The sequence below is a fragment of the Protopterus annectens genome, chromosome 13.part0 (genome assembly GCF_019279795.1).
Source record: "Protopterus annectens isolate FY-2018-M chromosome 13.part0, PAN1.0, whole genome shotgun sequence".
Lineage (NCBI taxonomy): Eukaryota > Metazoa > Chordata > Ceratodontiformes > Protopteridae > Protopterus > Protopterus annectens.
Genome location: NC_056747.1, coordinates 349,622,406 through 349,644,689, shown reverse-complemented (window position 1 = coordinate 349,644,689; position 22,284 = coordinate 349,622,406). Strand labels below are relative to the sequence as shown.

Here is a 22,284-nt window from a genome sequence, read left to right as displayed (position 1 = left end):
CTCCCCTCATCAATGGCCTTAGTGACCCTTCCGAAAAGGTCGACCAGGTTCAAGAGGCAGGATCTGCCCTTGACAAAGCTGACTTGGGTATGAGCCAGTGTATGTAGGTCCCCAATGTCTTCATTTATGAGCTCCATTATGATCCCCCCATAGCTTTGCAGACAAGGCTCGTCAAGCTCATAGGGCGGTAATGTCCAGGGTCCATAGAAGCACCGCCTTTGTGGAGTGGGATCACAGTTGCCGTACGCCATTCTTTGGGTATGTATCCTGTAGTAAGGCTAAGGTTAAACAGCAGCCTTATGTGCGGGTTTAGATCCTCATTGAGGTCGTGTAGCACCCAGCCGGGGACACCGTTCGGTCCCATTGATGCTGTGTTTTCCGCTTTAGAGAGAGCAGCTCTCACCTGGGCATCTGAGATGTTTGGGAGGCTAGACTCTGGTGGGATAGATATCTCTCCTCTTGGGGGTGAGGGAGGGGAGAAATATGCACGGAACCTGTCTGCCAGTATGTTGGCAATGTCTGTGGGTTCAGTGATCATTGTACCATTCTGGACTAATTCCGAGCATAACTGTGAGCTTCCACCCATGTTTCTACCATAGCTAAAGAAGGCCTTATGGTTGTCTTTTGTGTCTTTCGTGAGTCCATTCCCACAGGTGGCCTTGGATGATTGTATGTGTGATCATATTTTACTGCTAGTACTGATCAGAGATGCCTTCCCTGTTAGGGACTTTGCTCTGTCTTGTAGTAGCTTTCTCCTCTTGTTGTAGGGTTTGTTTATGGCTGGGGTCCACCAGACCGTGTGCCTGCCTTTGGTGGAAAGGGTCCTGATGTTATTAGGGATTGCCTGATCCATACATTCCTGGAGGTGCTCGTAGAAGGCATTTGTAAGGGTTTCAGCAGCGTGGGTTGTGTTTTCCAATGGCTCGGAGGCCTTGCAGGGTACCACTCCAGTCTTAAGAAGTGTGAGGTTTGCTTTTGAGAAGTTCTTCACCGTGGTCTCCCTTGCTGGGGTTGGGGGCGGTATGTGGATCTCCAGTGATATTAATTTATGGTCTGATCTCACTGATGAGGGATATACATCCTGTGTGGAGCATGTCATCCCCATGTGTGATGATCAGGTCTAGTATAGTTCCTCCTCTTGTGGGTATGGTGACTAGTTGTTCCATAGCATTTGGGTGTATGAACTCCAGGAACCTTTGGCCTAGGGTGTTGGGTCTTGGGTAATGTTGCCGGTCTATGTATGGGTAGGTGATGTCACCCAATATGATGGTGTTTGGAGAGACATTCATACTCTCCAGTGTCTTCAGGAAGGCTGTGTGGGTATCCTGAGTTTGAGAGGGTGGTCTGTAGCATGCTACAAACTATAGGGCAGTTCTACCTATGGTTAATTGCACCTGGATGGTCTCCACTGCTAGGTGCGTTGCCACTAACCTGGAGGTGTGGGTATCCTTTATGCATATGGAGACTCCCCCTCCTTTTGTGGTTTGGTCCAGATTTGGGGCCGGAACACGTGATACGAGGTATAACCTGATAGTGCTGGGGTGCTCTCAGGAGCCTTGGACCAGGTGTCGGTCACAGCACAGACATCAATGTTCTCCATACTGAGGAGGGCTTTGAGGGCATGCAACTTGGGGTTTAGACTACTGGCATTGAGCAGTATTACCCTTAGTTCTTTCCAGGTTTGTTTTCTAGGGCGGTAGGTTTATCATTTGAGCCTTGCCTGAAAAAGGCACTATGGGGGTGGCAGGAGCCGTTGCCAATATCCGGAAGCCCAGGGGTGACAGGTGCAAGCTGTCCCTTGTGAAGAAGCATGGTTTGTCAAGCATGTCATCCCAGGCAAACAGACATTGGACCCCCTTAGACTGACACCGGTAATTAAGCCAATTATTAAAGCTGATCATTTTGACTCTGTATTGTGGCATCATTCTTGGTAAGGGTAGGATACTGCTCAGGGTCAGGGTCATACCGGCCTGGGTACATAATCTGAGAGCCCCTCTATGTCTCTTGTCATGTAGTCCAGGGAGGTATGTCTCAGGTCGTTCACACCGGCATGGACAATGACTGCGTCATACTTGTACATGCTGCGGAGTGACCTGAGTGCTTGTGTTATGTGGCGGATTCTAGCGCCCGACAGGCAGCCTACTGTGATCATTTCCTTATTCAGTCTGGTGGGTGGGACGTCAGTGTGTCTGACTATGGTGTCACCTATAACAAGTGTGTCTGGCATTGTGTGTGGCCTTAAGGGCTGTGACTGTTTAGCACACTGACTTTGAGAACTATGTGTTGCATGTCCTATGTCTTGAGGAGGCAGTTGCGTGTGTGTCTGCTTTGGAGGCCTCTGTAGTTTTGGTATGTGTTTGAACAGTGCCTCCGAGTATGTCTTTGTGTGTTTATGTGTTTGTTTTGCAGTTGGGATAGTTCTATGTGAAACTGGGTTTGTGGTGTGCGTGGTGACCTTCTCCTCCTGTCTGGTCTTGCCGGTCCTGAGTTGAGAGTGCTCAGCCTCCAGTTTGGCTATATAGTTGCATCTCTCACATGTATTTGTGTTTTGTGGGGGAAGGTGTGGGTGTCTGTGTACATGAGGCAATTGTAACATTGCCTCAGGATGCCCAGATGCACCAGCTGAACAGGAGAGGAACCTAGCAATTGACCCTTCGACATGCTAGAAAACATGAATGCATTTGCTGTGTAGCTGAGTCAGAAGGGACCTATAGGGAAATGTGTACTCAAGGGGATTCTAGGCTAATGTAGCACTTTGTTTAGTATATATGTACTTTACCTATATAAGAATGCTTTAGGAGCAAGTGCTGGGCTTTTGTGATAGAGACTAGACAGTGTAGATTGCAGGTAGAGAAGTTCCAAGGGAAAACTTGAAGAGCAGAATGTATGGAGCCAGACATAGTTTAACGTTGTTTACACAGTACATGACACACATGTCCACACATATACTGCACCTGACACCTGTGGTCGGTGCCACAGGTTACAGTGGACAGAGACATCACATACATGGCAGGACACAGTACAGGTATGGTGACATTGTGCAGGTGTTGTACACAGCGTGCTGGCCACTGCCCTCCGGTGTCACCTGTCAGCTGTGGTGCACGCTGTGCAGCAGTAGGATGCTGTACCAGTACAGGAATATGGCCGCAGTCGCGGGGTGTACACCACTATGGCGCACACCCCATAGTGTGCAGATGGGGACACCTGCCTGTGTGGTCAGCACCCTCACAATACAATGCACCCACACGCCATGTCACAGGGGGCAGACTTGCACAGGTGGCCAGTATGGCTCACACCTATGGCATCGACAGGGTTGTGCAATGCAGCACCAGTATGTGATGGTCACCCTGTGTGGTTAGTGTCCGTTCACAACAGTATATCTGCATACACCCTCACACCAGGCAGCAGACATACAAACATGTTGACACACACACATGGTGGTGACCACACATGTATACCCAGAGAGACGACGTGTTGCATGTACTGCACCATCCACATCCATGCACCCCACACTGAGGTATGTACAGATCTCTACTATGGTGTACAGGGATGTGTAGCACGTGGGACATAGTCCCCCCGATATGTGGCATACATGGGCACACATTCCTGCACACATGTCGGTGCTGGGAATGCCGCACCCGCCATATGAGACATGTGCAGGCGTGCAGCAGTATGTAGTGCATTATGCGTACCAACACTGTATCCGGCAGATGTACCGATATATGCACTTGGGAGGTGGTAGGTGTTACAGTAGCCATGTGACATACAGTCGATGACACCTGACCGATGGGTATGCATTATGGCAACACTGTCATGTAACAGCGACATAGCATACTGTATGCACATGGCAGGGTAGGATGGTGTGTGACACACCTGTGAGCCACCACCTGCACACATGCATGTGGACAGGTGTTTAAACACATGATGTACACACATACCGCCATATGTGCTGTTACTATGCCACCATATAAAGGCCCCCATGATGGGTACGCATGTGGTAGGGAGTTACAACTATGTTATGGACATCGGTCACTGCTCATGCATGGCTGCACCATGCACAGTACATGTGTCACATGTGTCCCCTGTTGCCATGTGTGTATGCATTGCTACGTTTTGACATGTGTGTTGACATACATAGAACATGGACTGTGGTATGGTATCACAGCTGTCACAGGCGAACAATACAAGGGTCTGTGTCCCAGTCAACACCGCTACACCCTGTAGTGGGAGCATACCACAGACATGTGTCCACCTTCCATTCGTGTGTGTAGCACCGTCGCCAGTGTTATGCATGTGGTACATCACAGGCTTCGTATGTGTCCTGTGTGCAGTCCATGCACACAGCCAGACAATCACATGTATGACATATCCGGACGTTGGTTCACTCTGGTACAGCAGCAGTCATGTGTCATAGCTGTGTCAGGGCCGTGGTATGTGTGGAGCCGACCTGTCTATGTATACTGATATGGGCGGACCACATCACACATGTGGGATCATTGTAAGTACATGTGTACTCTGCACGACTGGTGTACACTGCTATACAGACCTGTGGACATATGTGACATGCTGTTGTTGGACCGTGAGGCATACTGCCGCACCACTGACATGGTGCTGGCATGGCAGCTACAGTGTTCACTGCAGTGTGTACATGTTTGACCTGCACCCGTGACGCCTGTGATGTCATCTGTGTGTGTACGAGTATCTGCATGTGTGACCACCTTGTGTGTGTGGACGGGTTTACCTGACCATGACCTGCGGTGTGTACACACCGTCTGCATGCCGGACGGCGCGTAGCACATGCTAAGTGTGTGAGCATGCCCAGTTTGCTGTTGTGTAGGTGGACACACACGAAGTTCCACACTCTGCCCTTTCATGTTCACACTCATGTGTATGCATGTCTGCACTTTGCAGATGCTAAGTGTGTGAGCATGCCCGGTAAGCAGTTGTGTAGATGGACACACAGTACAGTGCACACTGCGGCCGTCTGTGATCATACCCCGTGTGCATGTATGTTCCCCCTTTGCAACCGCCAATTGTGTGAGAATGCCCGGGTTGCTGTTGTGTAGGTGGACACACATGACGTTCCACACTCTGCCCTTTCATGATTCAACCCCATGTGTATGCATGTCTGCACTCTGCAAATGCTAAGTGTGTGAGCATGCCCAGTAAGCAGTTGTGTAGATTTACACACAGTACAGTGCACACCGCGCCCATCTGTGATTATACCCCGTGTGCATGTATGTTCCCCCTTTGCAACCGCCAAGTGTGTGAACATGCCCGGGTTGCAGTTGTGTAGGTGGACACACACGACGTTCCACACTCTGCCCTTTCATGATTCAACCCCATGTGTATGCATGTCTGCACTCTGCAAATGCTAAGTGTGTGAGCATGCCCAGTAAACAGTTGTGTAGATGGACACACAGTACAGTGCACACTGCGCCCTTCTGTGAGTATACCCCGTGTGCATGTATGTTTCCCCTTTGCGACCGCTAGGTGTGTGGGCATGCCCAGTACGCCATGCGTGGAGACACAGTACAGTCGGCACCAACGTCTGATACTAGGCTTGTAGCCATGGCCAATGACATCCTGCATAGCCATGGTGGCCGTCCAGGCAAGTTATATGTAGTTGCTATGCCACAATGGCTGCCTACATCATGCACGCCGGTTGCTCTCTCATAGGGTGTACTGTCTGTGGTGCATCCCATATCCATGTCGTGGTGTTGTGCTCCGTAGTTAGTTAGTATTCCCCAGGGCAGCACTGCCATGTTACTGTACGCCCACCTTGGGATAGCAACATGCTGTGTGACTGCGCACTCTGTCTTCATTCCCTATCGGCTGCCTTGCCTCTGCAGATGATATCACCCACCTAGGAGTATGCCTCTTGACAGTGCTGTGCTCAGTAAACTCGGTAGCGCATCCTGTAAATGCATCATGCTGTAGTGTGTTCATGTAGGTAGGCGTAGGTTCTACTCCCGGCCCTTCCCCGTGTGTGTGTGTGTGTGTGTGTGTGTGTGTGTGTGTGTGTGTGTGTGTGTGTGTTTCCAGCTGCCTCTGGAGATAGTGATGCTTTTAGACGCTTCACAACACATACCTTGGCTATCAGCGTCTATTCCTTTACGGATGATGTCACCCACCTAGAAGTATGCCTCTGACAGTGCTGTGCTCAGTAATCTCAGTAGCGCGTTCTGTAAATGCATCATGCTGTAGTGTGTTCATGTAGGTAGGCGTAGGTTCAACTCCCGGCCCTTTCCCGTGTGTGTGTGTGTGTGTGTGTTTCCAGCTGCCTCTGGAGATAGTAATGCTTTTAGAAGCTTCACAACACATACATTTGCTATCAGCGTCTATTCCTTTGCGGATGATGTCACCCACCTAGACGTATGTCTCTGACAGTGCTGTGTTCAATGCTCCGAGTAGCGCGTTCCGTACCTGTGTCATACTGTCGTGCGGTTGGGTAGGTAGGGGTAAGGTCAATTCCCATGCCTGCCAGCTGTGTGTGTGTGTGTGTCTATGCTCCCAGCCACATGGGTTCATAGGTTATGGTTTTAGATGCTCCGCAGCACACATATATCCTGCTGACATCTCTGTTTGCGGATGTTGAGACGCAGCTAGTGGACTGCCTGTGTGCCTGCTGTGGTTAGCGACCTCCGTAGCGTGTTCTCCATGTGTGTCCTGCTGTGGTGTGATAGGGTAGTGATGTGTAGGTTCCACTACCGGCCTTGCTACATGTGTCTGTCTGTATCTCTCTCGATGTATATATACATACATATGTTATGCCCATAGCGCTGCTCTTGCATGGACAGCTGTCTGTCCCATGTATCGCATATTTGCACGGCTGACACACAGAAATGTGGTACGATGCATATCCAAACATTGTCCATGCAACGTCCGTGTTCTGGGAGGTGTTGCACGCCCTAGAGACATCTGCTGTATATCTTGGCAGACAGCTATCCTTGCTGTACTGTCACTGTACTCGTACACGCCATAGACCTTGTGTATCATTGCCTGTTTATGGTGTGTGTGTATGTCTATCTGAGCTGTGTGCATGGTCGTGTGTTTGTCCCACTATAATCGTCTGTGCAGGTGTCGCCACTATGGGTACTCAATGTAGACAGCTGTTTCATGTGCATTTCAGCACATACCTGCGGACAGTGCTACCCCTCCTACAGCAGCACATTTCATCATCTTGCAGTGGATACTAGTGTTTCCACACACATGTATCTGTGTCTGTTCATAACACTCCACCTCAGGGAGCGTATATCTGGACACGGCCTTATGTGATAGTGGGACACTCGGGGCCACTCCTGTCATGTTGCTCTTAGAAACATTGATAGTGGGCACAGTGATGTGTTATGCATGCGTATGGCATTTCTGTCTAATTTGGTGTCTTCCTTGCATGTTTGTCGTTGCTTCCTGTCGTCAGTTATCATGAGGGCGCAGGACTGTTAGTGTTACGTGGAACACAGTGAACATATGAGGCAGACTTCTACACAGTCTGCGTACATCTGTGCAGTTGCAGGGTACAACATACCTACTGTCTGCCTACAATACACACACAGTGTGTGGCGGCATAACAGACCACATGACATTACTTTGTATTTGCACGGCACACCCACGCAAACAGTTGTATTGCTCACACAGGTCTACATCAGCTTATCCACACTACTTGTTCTTTCCTGTACCATATGTGTGCATCATATTTGCGCTTCCCGTCAGTGGCGGGGCTCACGTACAACTATGGGGGCCTGGTAATTGTTATGTTGACACTTCATGGCACCCTGGGGGACACTTCACCTTTGTGTCTGATTACCTTCCACATTGACCTTCGCGGGGCATACGTTGTCATTCACAATTACCGGGGTAGGACATATACATGTTTGCACATTTGTCCTGCTGTCTTTCTTCCCACCTGTCCTCCGCCTAGTATCACCGGTTCAGTACATGTATTCTGGACAGGTAGCTCCTTCATACCCTGACCTGTTGTCATTATGTGTACACGCCCTGACGTTCGGCCATTGCCCTTGTTACGTTTCGCATAGAGCTGCGACTTCCTAGCTGATTGTTGCCTAGGCATTCCGGACTGTGCGGTGGGTGATAGGGAGCGCTATTTCCATTGCATGATTAGTGACACTCATAACATCCGTATTCATGGCTATGCCAGAATACCTCTCCAGTGTACCTCATTATGAGGGACGTACCTCATTTGGGGTCTTAAAAGGGTCATGCTCCTCGAAATTCCACAAAGTTCCACATTGAAAGGGTCTGTTACACATTCAGTGTTAGGAATGTTTTAGGTGGAATCCATGGTAAATTGACATTAATCATATTAATTCATTAAAGGATCTTCTTTATTTGTGGAAACAGCATATTTTAACCATCCTATGACCTTCCTAGTTGAAGTTGTTAGTAAGCCATTAGTATGTGTTCCACATTTTGCACATTTGTTCCACATTATGAAGGCGAGTGTTCCTCATTTTGGTGATGGAAGGTTGAGAGCTATGTATGCCAGTATTTGCACAATGGTCTGACTTTGTATGGGGTATTTCTAATGTAGTCCCTATCTGTATTTCCTGTGCTATGCCTTACTGCAGCTGTGTTATTCCGACAGATTTCCAGTTATGGGTGCCATCTTGGTCGTACGCATGTCCATCCATGGGAATCGCCTACAGGACACTGATATAGGGCTGTACATATTTCACACCTGCTTTCCGCATTATCCGGCGGATGCTTTGCACCATTAGTGGGGATTAAGGCATGTGCTATACCCACATCCCTCCCACGGGACGGGCCTACGGATTCTCTGCCAAACAACACCTAGGCCCATTTCTGCATACCCAGGTTCCCATGCCTGCAACCCTCGACGGTACACATTACACATGGTTAATGTGTGTGGTACTGGGATGTGGACGCACTTCTATGGACTCGCCACTCTGGGGATATCTGTTCATATGTCCTGCATTTCATGGCCACATGTGTCATCAACCTTGAACCCGCTTTTAGTGCATGTATAGCTGTTCCGTAGTTGCGGGTGTTACTTCTTTAGCGTCAATCACAGCTGGTGTTGCGAATGGAGCAATTTTTGGAGTCCTACAATGGACACCAGTGTGCATGTGTAAAGTGTAGAACTTGCTGGACTGTCACCTTCTGGCCAGTGGTTTTGACTGCTGCTGTACGTTCCCCGTTCGCGGATGTCTGTTTGACTACCCATATTATCTATTACTTGGCATATTTATATCCATGTGTCATATATAGGGGACGTAGGTCTGTTGTGTGTACATATATACATGTGAACCCCTCGTTTCATACCTTGCTTTGTTGCTGTCTATGGATTACCTGTGTACACACATCTATAACCATACCATACCTTTCCACTGTACAGGTTCTGGCAGAGTGTACGGATGGTTGGCCCTTTATCTTAGGTGTGTGTTACATTGACCTGTGTCTATCTGGCAATTTGCTGGCATTTCATGTGAGACTTACTTGATTCTATAGAGACTTGATTCTATGATTATGACGTGCTTCCACTGACTATATTTTTCTTTGTCTTCTGGAATCTTTATGTAACCAGTCCTGTTTGGACACTTTCTATTGTTGTTCATTTTTGTTTACATATATGACTACTTTGGTATGTTGTGCTATTAATGTGTGTGGAGCATTTCTCCCCGGGCCTCTACTGACACTGGACATATATCCAGCTAGCCTAGCCCGGTCAACAAATGTAAACCAACAAAGCTTACATAAACGTACGGTGGCACCTTCTGACAAGTAGGTCGGGTTACAGATGCATACCCTTCGTCAATCCCTGCTACTAACACACCAGTTATTCTATCCACATTCTATGTTTGTCTTATCACATATCATGTGGTTCTCACTATTTGTACCAGTACTTTGCATGGCATTGTCCGGTTCCATACTTTCAGAGGCTGACAGTTTTGAGACATGTATAACTAACGTGGAGGACACAGCATTAACTTACCCTGCTGTGAGCGGATCACACACGCACAGGCGCACTTGCATTTCCTAATTGTGGGTTACGCGCAGGCGCACATGCATATCCGTATTCTGGGTTATATATGTTTACTGAGTCTGTGTGATTACGTGGCCTGTATTAGTTGTGACTATTCCAGTAACATATCTCTGATCCAGTTAACGGACGTGTGCGCAACACACTTTCACCTTTACACATGTAACTGTCTATGCGGCACAGACGCATTACGTACACGTTCACATTTATATGTTCTATAGTTGTAATTCAAACGGGACTGCATTCACGTTGGCCAGTTGCTGTGACCACTACATGTTTGCTGTTCTGTCTCATTTATATGCATACCCATGGTACATAGCTACATTAACATATCCCCCCCCCGCACTCACTCACGTCACAGGCATCCATTCTCCTGCTGGGAAAAGTGCGGTACTACATGTTACACATTCCCTCTTCCCTACTGTTCTTGACCCAGGATGCATATGGCGTGACCGCAGGGATATTCAGATCCCAGGGGCTTATAGCCTCTACGCATACAGGTCTTTGATTGTCAGGGTGTTCCTGTGGTGCTCTGGGTTTGGTCTTGTCCGCCTAGTGTACGGGACTGTCCTGACCGTGTATGAATGTCAGACGAGGCACATGGGCACGGTTTGTCCATGTCTATTATACCATAACCACCCCCATTATTCCTAACCGTGCACGCTGATTGGCCAGCGTGTCCGTTGTAGATTGGGTTATAGTAATGGCACACGGTCCGGTTGCCCGGACCTATTTCCATTAGTATACCTCGGTATTTATAACCTGTCTCGCTATGTTACATGGGTTTAACATAGTGTGACAGCTTTAACTGAGCCACGGTGATGTCCGTTGTTTACTTTGGGGCAGTCTCGCTCTGCTACACACATTTAACATAGCGGGACAGGTTGTACAACACAGCAACGGGGACACCGAGCTCTCCATTGCTGTTTTGTAGTGATTTGCTATGTTGACTGTGTTTTACATAGCGAGACAGTTTCGACATTAGCAACGGACATCTCGCGCAGTACGTCAGCACTGCCGCGGATGCCAGACATCTGCGGACGGGCAGCAGACAGGCATTATGCTGTGCCATTATGTCTGGGGATTAATAGTTTATTTTCCTAGATGACATGGCATAATAGCAATAACCCACGTCTGGGTGTGGGTACTGCTGTATTTACCCACGGTTGCCTTTGTTTGGTCCCTCGGGCATCGCCCTCGGGAACGCACCACGTCTACCGTGGGTATATCCAGCATTACCCACACCCAGGCGTGGGTTATTGCTATGATATTCATTCCGTATGTACAGACACGAGTGTTTGGCCAACCAACAATAGCTTCTGCTATTGGCATACAATGCTGTGGGTGGTGCCAGTTATCATACATATGCCATGTTCTGCGTTTTTACCATTCACACTTGTCTATCCCCTGTCCTCATTCATATGTGGATATTTATGTGGCACATGACTGAACTATGTATTACCTGCAAGTATGCTGTGTACAGTGCACATATGTCATGGTTGGTTACAGTGTATCTGTGTACCTACCTCTGCGATACTGGGGACTACCACACATCCTTCGCAGCATTACATACGTATGTACATACTATTATTCGGTGGCCTGTGGAAGGTTGTCGGAGCACCGGTTACATGTGTCCCTATTTGTGCACACATCGTGTTGGTCTTTGTCCGGCCTTTGTTGCTATCATGGGTTGGACGGTGGTGTTGGTGTGTTTGGGTTGTATTTATACTGCCGATACGTCAGTGGGGGGTGGGGTTGGCACGTGTTCCTCTTTGCAGGGGGCCCCATTATGGACATTTGTGTCCTGCGTCGCCACTTGACACGTGCCATATGTCCTGTGGTATTGACACAGTCGTGTATGTCTTCCTGCATTACTACTTGCATGTTACAGGCATTTTGTATCTGGTACGCATGACTATTATGTTGGATAGCTTAAGCTATTCCCATGCTATGACATAACCATTCATCCGGACATATACGTGTTATTCTATCCTTTACATTGGTCGTGGGTGTTTTGCCATACGGAACCACACATATCTATGGATGATGTCCCACCTTGACATTCTGTGCATGTGGCAACCCTGCTGGGGTGAACTGCTTGGTGGACGGCTGTTCCGCCCTGTGTATTGTGTTTGACATGTCTGCATAGCTAATCATCGGTACGGTGGCTGCACATACTGCTTTGTCCAGATGTGTACAGTTATGGACACCGTGGCGTGTGAACACCTATGGGGTTTCGACAGGTCCGTAACCACACGCGGGATGTACACATTCTGCCGACACATTCACATGCAGCCATTTGGATATCAGTACCTGGGGTGGGATGTTGACATGTGGGGTACATATTTGCACGTGTGTCACTGCCTAGGACAATACTTCCTACTACATATGGGGTATACCCGCTGTGTGTAGGTGTGCAGCTGCACAAGGCTGCTGGCTGGATTGGATGGACAGTCGGACATGGGTGCGGGTTACGTGCTATGGCGGGGTTGTTGTGTATTACATTTGCATGCATGGGTTCTGCTTCTGGATATTCCGATTCGGCATATGCCATCCTATGTGTATGTGACGGTTACGTTGCTGTGTCTAGCACATGTTACTATACACATGTTTGTCTGTGTTTGGGATATCTTGTTTCTTTCTGGTTGTTATATGGCCACGACTGCCCAGCTGTGTACTCTCACTACCACTGTGGGACTGCTGGTGACCATGCCCATGGGGCTAGTCGTGTGTAGTTGCGGCGCACTGACATGATGCAGTACACCTCCACTGGGTATGCCTGTTGACAGTGCATTGTGTGATGGACACGGTATTCCGAGTATCCTTTGTTCCGTGGACGGGAACATTTTATACTTCGTGGATTTATGGTTGGTTCTCCATTTTGTGTGGACGGGTACTATGTTGCATACTCTGCATACCTTTCATTATCCACGGACACTGGTTGGTGCGGTTACTATTGCAGGCGGCATGTGACAGTCAGCACTTTAGGTTGCTCATCGCATGCCGGCTTGGCCACGCCTACGGGCGCATCCTACTTGGGCTCCCTGGGCTCGCGCACGTGCCCTATGCACGTGGTTGTGGTTGCGGCGCACACTCATTACTATTCATGTGGTGCTGCTATGCCAGTTATACACTGCACGGCCGGCGAAAGCCTTATGCCGGCCTTGCGCCGAGCTTCATGAATCCGGGGGAGAAGATTAGTAAAGCAGAAGTTAAACAAATAGAAGCTGAAGTTATGGAATACTTCCACAGTGAAGGATTTAGTGTAGAAAGTCTAACACAATTTATGTCACAGCATGATGGAACAGTTAGTCCCCAAAGTAAGGAAAACAGAAAGAGTGGGATACATCTGTGGGAGGAATATGGACATGGCAATCTATAATAACTTTAATATAGTGCAATATTTATGCACAGGAGAAAGCAAAACAAATCAATACAAAAAAGCAGCACCAAAGATAGCTGCAGAGAAATACAGGCAAAGGCATTCAGATATACCAAATTTCATATTACAAAAAAATAAGACAAAGGGGAAAGCAGAAAAGAGGATTACTAATGAGGAAGTTAAAGAAATAGAAATTGCAGTTATGGATTACCTATAAAGTTAAGGATTTAGTGTAGAAAATCCTACAGTGGTAATGTCACAGCATGATGGAACAATGAGTCTAATAAATTAAGGAGAAACAGGTGGAACGGGAAGCATCTGATCACTTACCACATGAAGGTTCTCTACAGTCTTCAGTAGGAAATGAGTCCAAAAGTTCACCCAGGGCTGCACAGCAAGGGAAGGAGCAAGAAACATCGACAACCAACACAATGTTGTGTAGTGATAGCAGGAAATGAGTACAAAAGTTCACCGAGGGCTGCACAGCAAGGGAAGGAGCAAGAAACATCGACAACCGACACAATGTTGTGTAGTGATAGCAGGAAATGAGTACAAAAGTTCACCGAGGGCTGCACAGCAAGGGAAGGAGCAAGAAACATCGACAACCGACACAATGTTGTGTAGTGATAGTAGGACATGAGTACAAAAGTCCACCGAGGGCTGCACAGCAAGGGAAGGAGCAAGAAACATCGACAACTGACACAATGTTGTGTAGTGATAGACAAGTGAATTCCTATATGAAAGAGCAACAGATGATGCAGGATTCAGCTCAAGAGAATATGTCACAGAAAGATTTTTAGGCACTTTCCACAGAATCCCTTCAGCAAACGAAGAGCAAAGGTAACAGTTGCTTTATTTGATAGAGATGAATAGACATATTAAGGTCAATGAAAAAATATTACAGAAAGTTACTAGGACCCAGAATGTCAGAAGCCTGATTAAACACATGAATGCAAAGTACTGAAAGAGGCTCAGAAAACTTCAATGTTTCCTCAACAATAACAACTCAGGTCTCAGTAACCCTAACTTAGAGATTGCAAGACCTGTCTCTATACAAAAAGTGTCTTACACATTCCTGAGGGGGTTATGTCCACTACATTTCACATGCTGTGAAGGACCCAGCAATCCAAGCTCACCATCACCACAATAAAACTAGTTGTAAACCTGTACTATCACATCAATACCAGAAGGCACGGCAAGTATGTTACCCTAATGCATTCCACATTTGTGAAACAGGCTAACATTACAAGTCAAACACAGTACTTGTCTTGCAACATTTATAAACAGTTTGGATAACTGTTAAGAATTCAGGACAAAAACAATAAAAACAGCAAATCCATTTTTCAAAAATGTGTTGTTTCCCCTCCCCAAAGAAAAGTAATTATTTTCCTTCAGTCTGTTCTGTATGAAATCAGAGTTTCATTTTCTGACCTTTTTTATATCTACCAGCAGTAAAAAAATATTAATGGGGGTCTGGGTGTGTTGTGTCATGTCTAATTAACATAAAAATAATAATAAAAATATATTGCCTGGGTCAGTTGCAGTTCATAGCACATTTGTTTACAGCCAGTTTAGTTCTAAATCGTTTAATCACAAAACATGTTCATATCCAAATTTGTCTCAGCATAGGCCTCAGCTATAGTAACCAATCTCATTAAATGACAAAAAAGAACTTTCACAATTGGTGATATTAAAATGTGTGCAAACATGTCCCTGTGCAGTACAAACACAAGGTATTCACAATATTTCATTTATGTGTGTGCATGTATGTACTTAATTCATTGAATCCAAAAAGTAATCTATTTTCAGTCATAAACCATAAAGTTCCAATACTGAAGTACACACACACACACACACACACACACACACACACACACACACACACACCTCAGGTCTCCCAAATTTGGAGGAACACATCTAATTTGATCTCAAACTTTTGTTCAATCCCTCCTAAATCTGGAAATTATTTTGAGTGAATAGCACCCACTAAGAGTACCTTTTCCCTAAATACTTTCTCTTTGTCTAGAATTCTGAGGTAAAATTTTGAAAGACATGACACATACATACACACAGATTCTGCTAAGACATATGCAGCCATTTCCCACATTAGAGGAGTGGGATACTTTTCCCCTTTGTCAGGCTCCAAATTGTTACTGGAAAAAAAATCATGTTTATTGCAGTCCTTTGCAAAAACTGTATACAATTAAAAAATGAGTGCACTCAACACAACAAATAACATTTCTACAACTGTCTAATCAATAAACAGGATCTGTTGCCATGGATATAAACTTATCTACTACCTCTGTTACCAGCTTAGTGGATATGGGCATCTTGAGGCAGTGTAGAAGCTGCCTCATATTAAGTATTGTATAAATACATAACTAATAAGCCACACTAAAACCTTTAACAATGACCAAATCTTCACAGCTGAGCTAAAACCCTGCAGAGGAAAGCAAAAAGTACATGGTACACCTCCTAGAAAACCAGACTCCAGATCAATCCATGTAAAAAATGGCAAGTTAGTAATGTAAATAACACTTCTCTATAAATACAGACACACACAGACACACACAGACACACACAGACACACACAGACACACACAGACACACACAGACACACACAGACACACACAGACACACACACACAAATAACTGCACAATCAGTGTAGGAAAACTAGCAACTTGTAAAACATTAAACCTATAATACAAAGCTTTATACTATATAAACCAAACACAAGACATGTCATCAATAACACACAGTTTAAATCAGAATCTCCCAAACATAAAAATGTTCATTTACCTGTAACGTCCAAGTGTGTAGTCTAAACAAGTCCCATTAACTCTTTGAGCAGCCATCTCTTACAAAGCTGTTTCTCCCGATTACTTCAACAGACTCTACAGAATAGCATAAACAGCAGAATAAAACTATGGTTCAAGGCAGCAGAAAGCACCCCTGCACTACCAGGCTATAACTCATTCCACACCTTTTGGTCCCAGAACTTGGACTGAAGCTCCAAAGGCAGTGGTGTTTCCATATTCATAAAGGATACACACACTTCCAGACTGGTAGCTCAACATAACACATCTGAGATACTTCAGGTGCAACTAACATTGGGTAAGACAGCAATTCAGGTCGTAGCATGCTATAGGTCCTCAACCATGTTCCAACACTCACACTCCATGTTCCTAAGCACCCTGGAGAATATTAGGATCCAACCTAACACTGTCATACTGGGCAACTTCGAATATCCCTCCATTAACTGGGAAAACTACTCATGTACCAATACACTTGCCCAGCACTTTCTGGAATTCATTAATTCCAAAGCCCTGGATCAGCTCGTTCTTACCCCCACTAGAGGCAGCAGTTATCTAACAGTGTAGTACCTCGCAGGATGCGCAGTAGCAAACCCTGCCCCTAAACGCCCACAACTTACCAAGCTACGTTAATAGTAATTAGCTGTCATGTAGCTTACACTGGATTAATAAAGCAGTGAAAAGCATTTTATTGGCATCGGAATGTATAAAACCCTTTGATTGTGATCGGTTATTATCGGTTATTCAGATTTTACATGGTTAACCGATCGCAATCAAATGCTTTTTACTACTTTCTGTTTGTGTTTTATACATTCTGATGCCAATAAAAAGCATTCTCATGCCTTATGCAAACATTTAAATCGTTTGTAATGTGGAATGTGCTACAGTAATGCCACAGTAAATTACTTTAACATTGGGAAGACCGAAAAGCATTACTTCTGTAAATGTACAGTATTTGCACTTTTAAATATTTTCTCGGACTGCAGACGTCCATATAAGGACTGTACTATAAGAGTAGCAAATAAATAAGTAAATCTTAGCCTGTCCTGGGTGATCGCATAGCTAGAATGAATATAGTTTTACGGCACAATAAAGAAAACATATTGATTAATGCAGATGTTTAAAAAAACTTGAAAATATATTTGTGTTGGCATAAAAAGGTGAAGTTTTATCTGTAAGTGGAATCAAAAGAGATACCATGTAGTAACTCGTGTATTTCAAGGTAATAAAGTGCAATATGGTGTATGTGGCTTTCTTGTTTGTCACCGCGATGAAGGATGCAAAGCTTGCCTCTGGAGCTCTTAGTACAAAAAATCTGGAGTCTGGACAAAACTTAAAATTATGGCGACAAAATCTTACTCGTAAAAATTTAGAAAGTTGGTAGAATAACAGGATTTGTGTTAACATGCCTTTTCCGAAGGAAACTCATATGTATGTCATTATTTATGTATTATTTAATGACGTTAATATTCAGTGCTTTACCAGGAATCACAAAATATATGAGAAACAGATCATTAATAGGGTTACCACCTGTCCCACTTTGCGAGGGACAGTACCTCTTTGGGCAGTTGTGTCCTGCAAAAAAATTGTAAAATGGCAAATATCCTGAGATTTTAGGGCAAAATTATTTCCTATATTTTATGTAATAGTTGCATAAAACAGTTATTCTGCATCCGATACACTGAATGTTATAAGAAACAGAATAAGCCATGGCTATATTTCACCCTGCAAAATCTGACGTTTGTACCAAAAATGTCCCACTTTGGCATTTGAAAAGTTGGCAACCCTACATATGATTAGCGGTTACTGTTATTCATAGAATGTAACATTTGGCAAGTTACTTATTCAGGCATAACGGGAATGCTCAAGTGTCACTCAAATGTGCGCTGACCTGCCAATCAATATGGACACACCCTAACCTGCGCAGTACCGCCCGTGAGGTACTACACTGTTAGATAACTGAGGTAGCAACATCCTTGACCTGGTCATTACTAACATGGGTGACCATTGCTCCACACCAATAGTCAACTCCTCCCGGGTTAGATCCAACCACAAACGAATCACCTTGGAATCCCCCCCCCCCCCCAAAGGTAACTACCATGAAAAACTTCTCCAAAGCTAACTTTGGGCTCCAAAACTAAGTTTGGGCTCTTAATAACACAGGCAGCTAACTTCACAGCACCCATGCAAATGGAGAATAGTTGCATGACTGCTGAATCATACACCAATGCACTGTACGAACATGTACACAAATGCATGTATCGCACTATACACAACAGAACCAAGATGCCCCCACCCCCCAAAAAAAAAGAAAGCCAATCTGGTGGTCCCTTGCTATAAACAAACCCTACAACAGAAGGAGGAAACCAATGCAGAATAAGTTGAAGTCCCAAGACTGGTAAAACTCCCTTATCAGCCACAACAAATTGTTGAGATCCCTCTTCAAATCCTCTAAAGCTAGCTATGAAAATAGAAATGCAGCAGATAGTAAAGACAACCACAATACCGTTTAGAGTTATGTAAAAAATCTCCGTGGCAATACCCAGATTTTCTCTGAGCTACTCCACAATGGTACCTCCTATACCGAGCCAACAGATATTACCAATACACTGGCTGACAGAAGCAGTGCTAGCTTTACCCCCCCACCCCCCACCAAAGGACCAATCACAATACCAGTCGACTGCTGCACAGGTTAAAACAGCACTGCCCAGGCAAAGAATACAGCTTCTATGGGACCTGACAATATCCCAGGCTGTGTTCTGCATGAATGACAGAGTTAACTGGCACCACACCTGTATGCCCTATTCAATCATAGCCTCGCCTCAGGCTTTGTCCCCACCGATTGGCACACTGCTACAGTCATCCCTCTCCACAAAGGGGGAGCGACTACAGACCCTGGGAACTATTGCCCCATTAGCCTTACGAGTTTGATATACAAAGCTATGGAACACATCATCATTGACCTAATAAATAAGGATATAGGAAATCTCCAAACTCTGGATCCTACATAGTTTGGTTGTGTGAAGGGTAGATCATGCCTGCTCAACTTGGTTGACCTCTTTGAGTCAATTACCAGAGCTGTGAATGAAGGCAAGGTGGTTCATACAGCCTACCTTGATCTGGCCAAGGCCTTTGATACCATTCCCCACTCAGGAATCAAAGAAAAACTCACTAAGCTAGGCATCAACTCCTATATCACTAGGTGGGTTGCAAACTGGCTCACAGATAGAACCCACAGTGTGAAAGTAGAGGACTCCAAGTCAGACTGCCGACCAGTCATGAGTGGAGTTGGTCCTGGGTCCTCTCCTGTTTGGTATCTACTCTTCTGAAGTCCAGGCCAACACGAAGGGACTCTGGCTGATGAAGTTCACAGATGATTGCAAGTTGGGAGCTATTATTAACTCCCCAAGTGATGGTGATATCCTACAGGAAGGCCTCAATGAGACCAAAGACTGATGTCAGAACCATGGCCTTTAGCTCAATGCCAAAAAAATGTGTCATCATCCCCTTGGGAAAAACCCAGTTCCATTGAATTATCACATTGATGGTAGTTCACTGAACACAGAAGGCGTTATAAGAGATCTGGGAACACAGGCTGACAGCAACCTCTCTTTTGACCACCACATTGCCACTGTGGTCAGAAAGTCCTTCTATGTGGCAGATCTCATTACTAAGAGTTTCGCATCCAGGAAGAAAGAGGTCATTGTCTCCCTCTACTCTTCCCTCATTAGACCAATCATTGAGTACAATGCCCCATTTGGCATGTACCTCAATAGACACCTGCAACAACTGGGGAGGCCACAAAAGTAGCTCACAAAGAGAATCCTAAGCCTTAAACACTTGTCCTGTATGGACAGATTAAAAAAACTCCAACTCCTCTCTGTCTCATATTGCCTAGTTAGAGGTGATCTCTGCTTGACTTGCAAAGCCATGTGTGACCCAGCGCTGTTAGAAATGCTACATCTAAAAAAATCCCAACCCCTCTGCACCACATGCTCCAAAGACCTCTACCTCATTACCACAATTAACAGAACATGCTGGCGGGACAGGTTCATTACCCAGAGACAGCCGATACTATGGAATAGACATCACATACATGTCAAGCAGAGCACCTCACTGGTCCTCTTCAAGGGAAATCTTAATGAGTGGATGGGAAATAGAAAATTCACCCCGGGGATCACTTCAGTGGCTCTACTCAATAGAGGCACTGGGAAGTAAGGTCAGGTGGCACGATACCAGGTTAATCCTATGAGCTAGGCGTGTAAAGGCTCCAGGGCCATTAGCCTATTACACACCTATAAACCTATTATCTGTAAAATTTACTCCATAATTCAAGTCATCTGTAGCAAATTATGACAGACATTTATAATCTCACTGTCACCAACCACCAAAAGTTAAATTCTTAAAAAAGTAGTAATGTAATTAAAAAAAGCCTGCACTAACCTCTCGTCCAACCTTCCCTTATTCCTGTCAGTTCCACAACTGAGTGGAATTCTGCAGAAAGCGACACATATTTCATAAAACAGCATACCCACCCCCAAACAATTAAGTCAAGCATTTTCTATCCACATGATGCACCTAGACAATATCTGAGTTTACTACTTTGTAATGAATGCGTGAATAGATTACACTGGTTAACACACATTCAGATAAATACATACACTGAAATGCATAAGAGAATTTAAACAGCTCAGCATGTAACATATCATTCAATTAAATGAAAGTCGATACCAATGCACTTAGCACCTCATCAAGTTGGACATGACCATTTTCACCTCTGCTGGCACTCATTGTTTAATGCAGTATGTCCAAGATCAAAAGTACCTAACAAAAGCCAAGGATGACTGCAGCAATTTTAGAATAATTAGTATGCAAACTAACTGACTCAGGCTTCTGTTATCACAACCTGAGAGTTATATAACTATTTTTTTACATATTTAGTCAGCATTGTAGTGAATGTGCAAACTTGAAGAAGCTGAATTTTCAGTGGAGATTGATATCTCCGGAAAATGATAATAAAGCTATGTATACATTTGTAAGTGCCATATCTACAGGCTTGAAACGCATCTGGAGCAGATGTGAAAAACAATTTCAGTGAAAATCTGTGGAACCACAAATATCAGCTAACCAAGAGGAGAGATGAGAAGCAGAGGATGCATGAGAGGAATCACATTCATTTTACTGATGCACTTTCCCTGCAAGAACGAAAAAAACTCTAAATGTATGAATTGGGTTAAGATTACAGAAACTGGCATCTCAAGATGGCCTGAAACACAAAAGCAAAAAGTACATTAAAGTATTTTGACTGATATACTTTATGTTGTAGTCATATAAACGTTATTGTCTTGAAATGCACTCATCAGTGCACATACTGTCTGTACAAATACCATGCACATACCTTTTGTCTAAGTCTTCTTGACACACTGTCAAAGATCTCAGCTTTCAGTGCATTCAAGGTAGCGCATACTCATTCTCCACTCCCACATACTGCAAGTCCATGCAGGTCACCCAAGAGTCACCAGGAAAGCAGGCAGTAAGCATGTTATGCCCACTAACAATACTTCCATACAAGGATGTGACTTAGTCATATGTTCATAGGTTCATAGGTAGGTACTAGGCTATTGGCCTTAGGGCCTATATAAGCCTAGCCAAAAAGTTACCCTGGCTTTCGCCATTCAAGAAAATTATTTTCCTTTGCCCCTGTGAAACAGAGCCACAGAAGTGATCCCCGGGGTGAATTTCCTATTTCCCATCCAATCATCAAGGAGCTCTGATATACATAGGTAGTTTGTTCCAGAGTATGGGAAGTCTCTGGGACAGGAATACATCCCATCAGAAGGTTCTGTTTATTGTGGTGACAAGATTTGGTCCCTAGAGCGTGTAGCTCAGAGGAATGGATTTCTTTCAGTGGAGCATGTCCAACAGCTGTGGGTTTGACATAGCTTTGTATGTTAGGCAGAGATTGCCTCTGAGTAAGCAATATGGGATGGAGTAAAGCTGGAGCTTTTTGAGATGGTCTGCATAGTGCATCTGTTTGAGGCCAGTAATCCTCTTTGTGAGGTATTTT

The 22,284-nt window shown here is 45.1% G+C and overlaps 1 protein-coding gene across 1 annotated transcript in view; it reads right to left on the bottom strand.

Annotated features, from left to right (window-relative positions):
- NKRF (NFKB repressing factor) overlaps positions 1-22,284 on the bottom strand; it is a 330,696-nt gene that overhangs the window by 232,730 nt on the left and 75,682 nt on the right. The window lies entirely within an intron of this gene.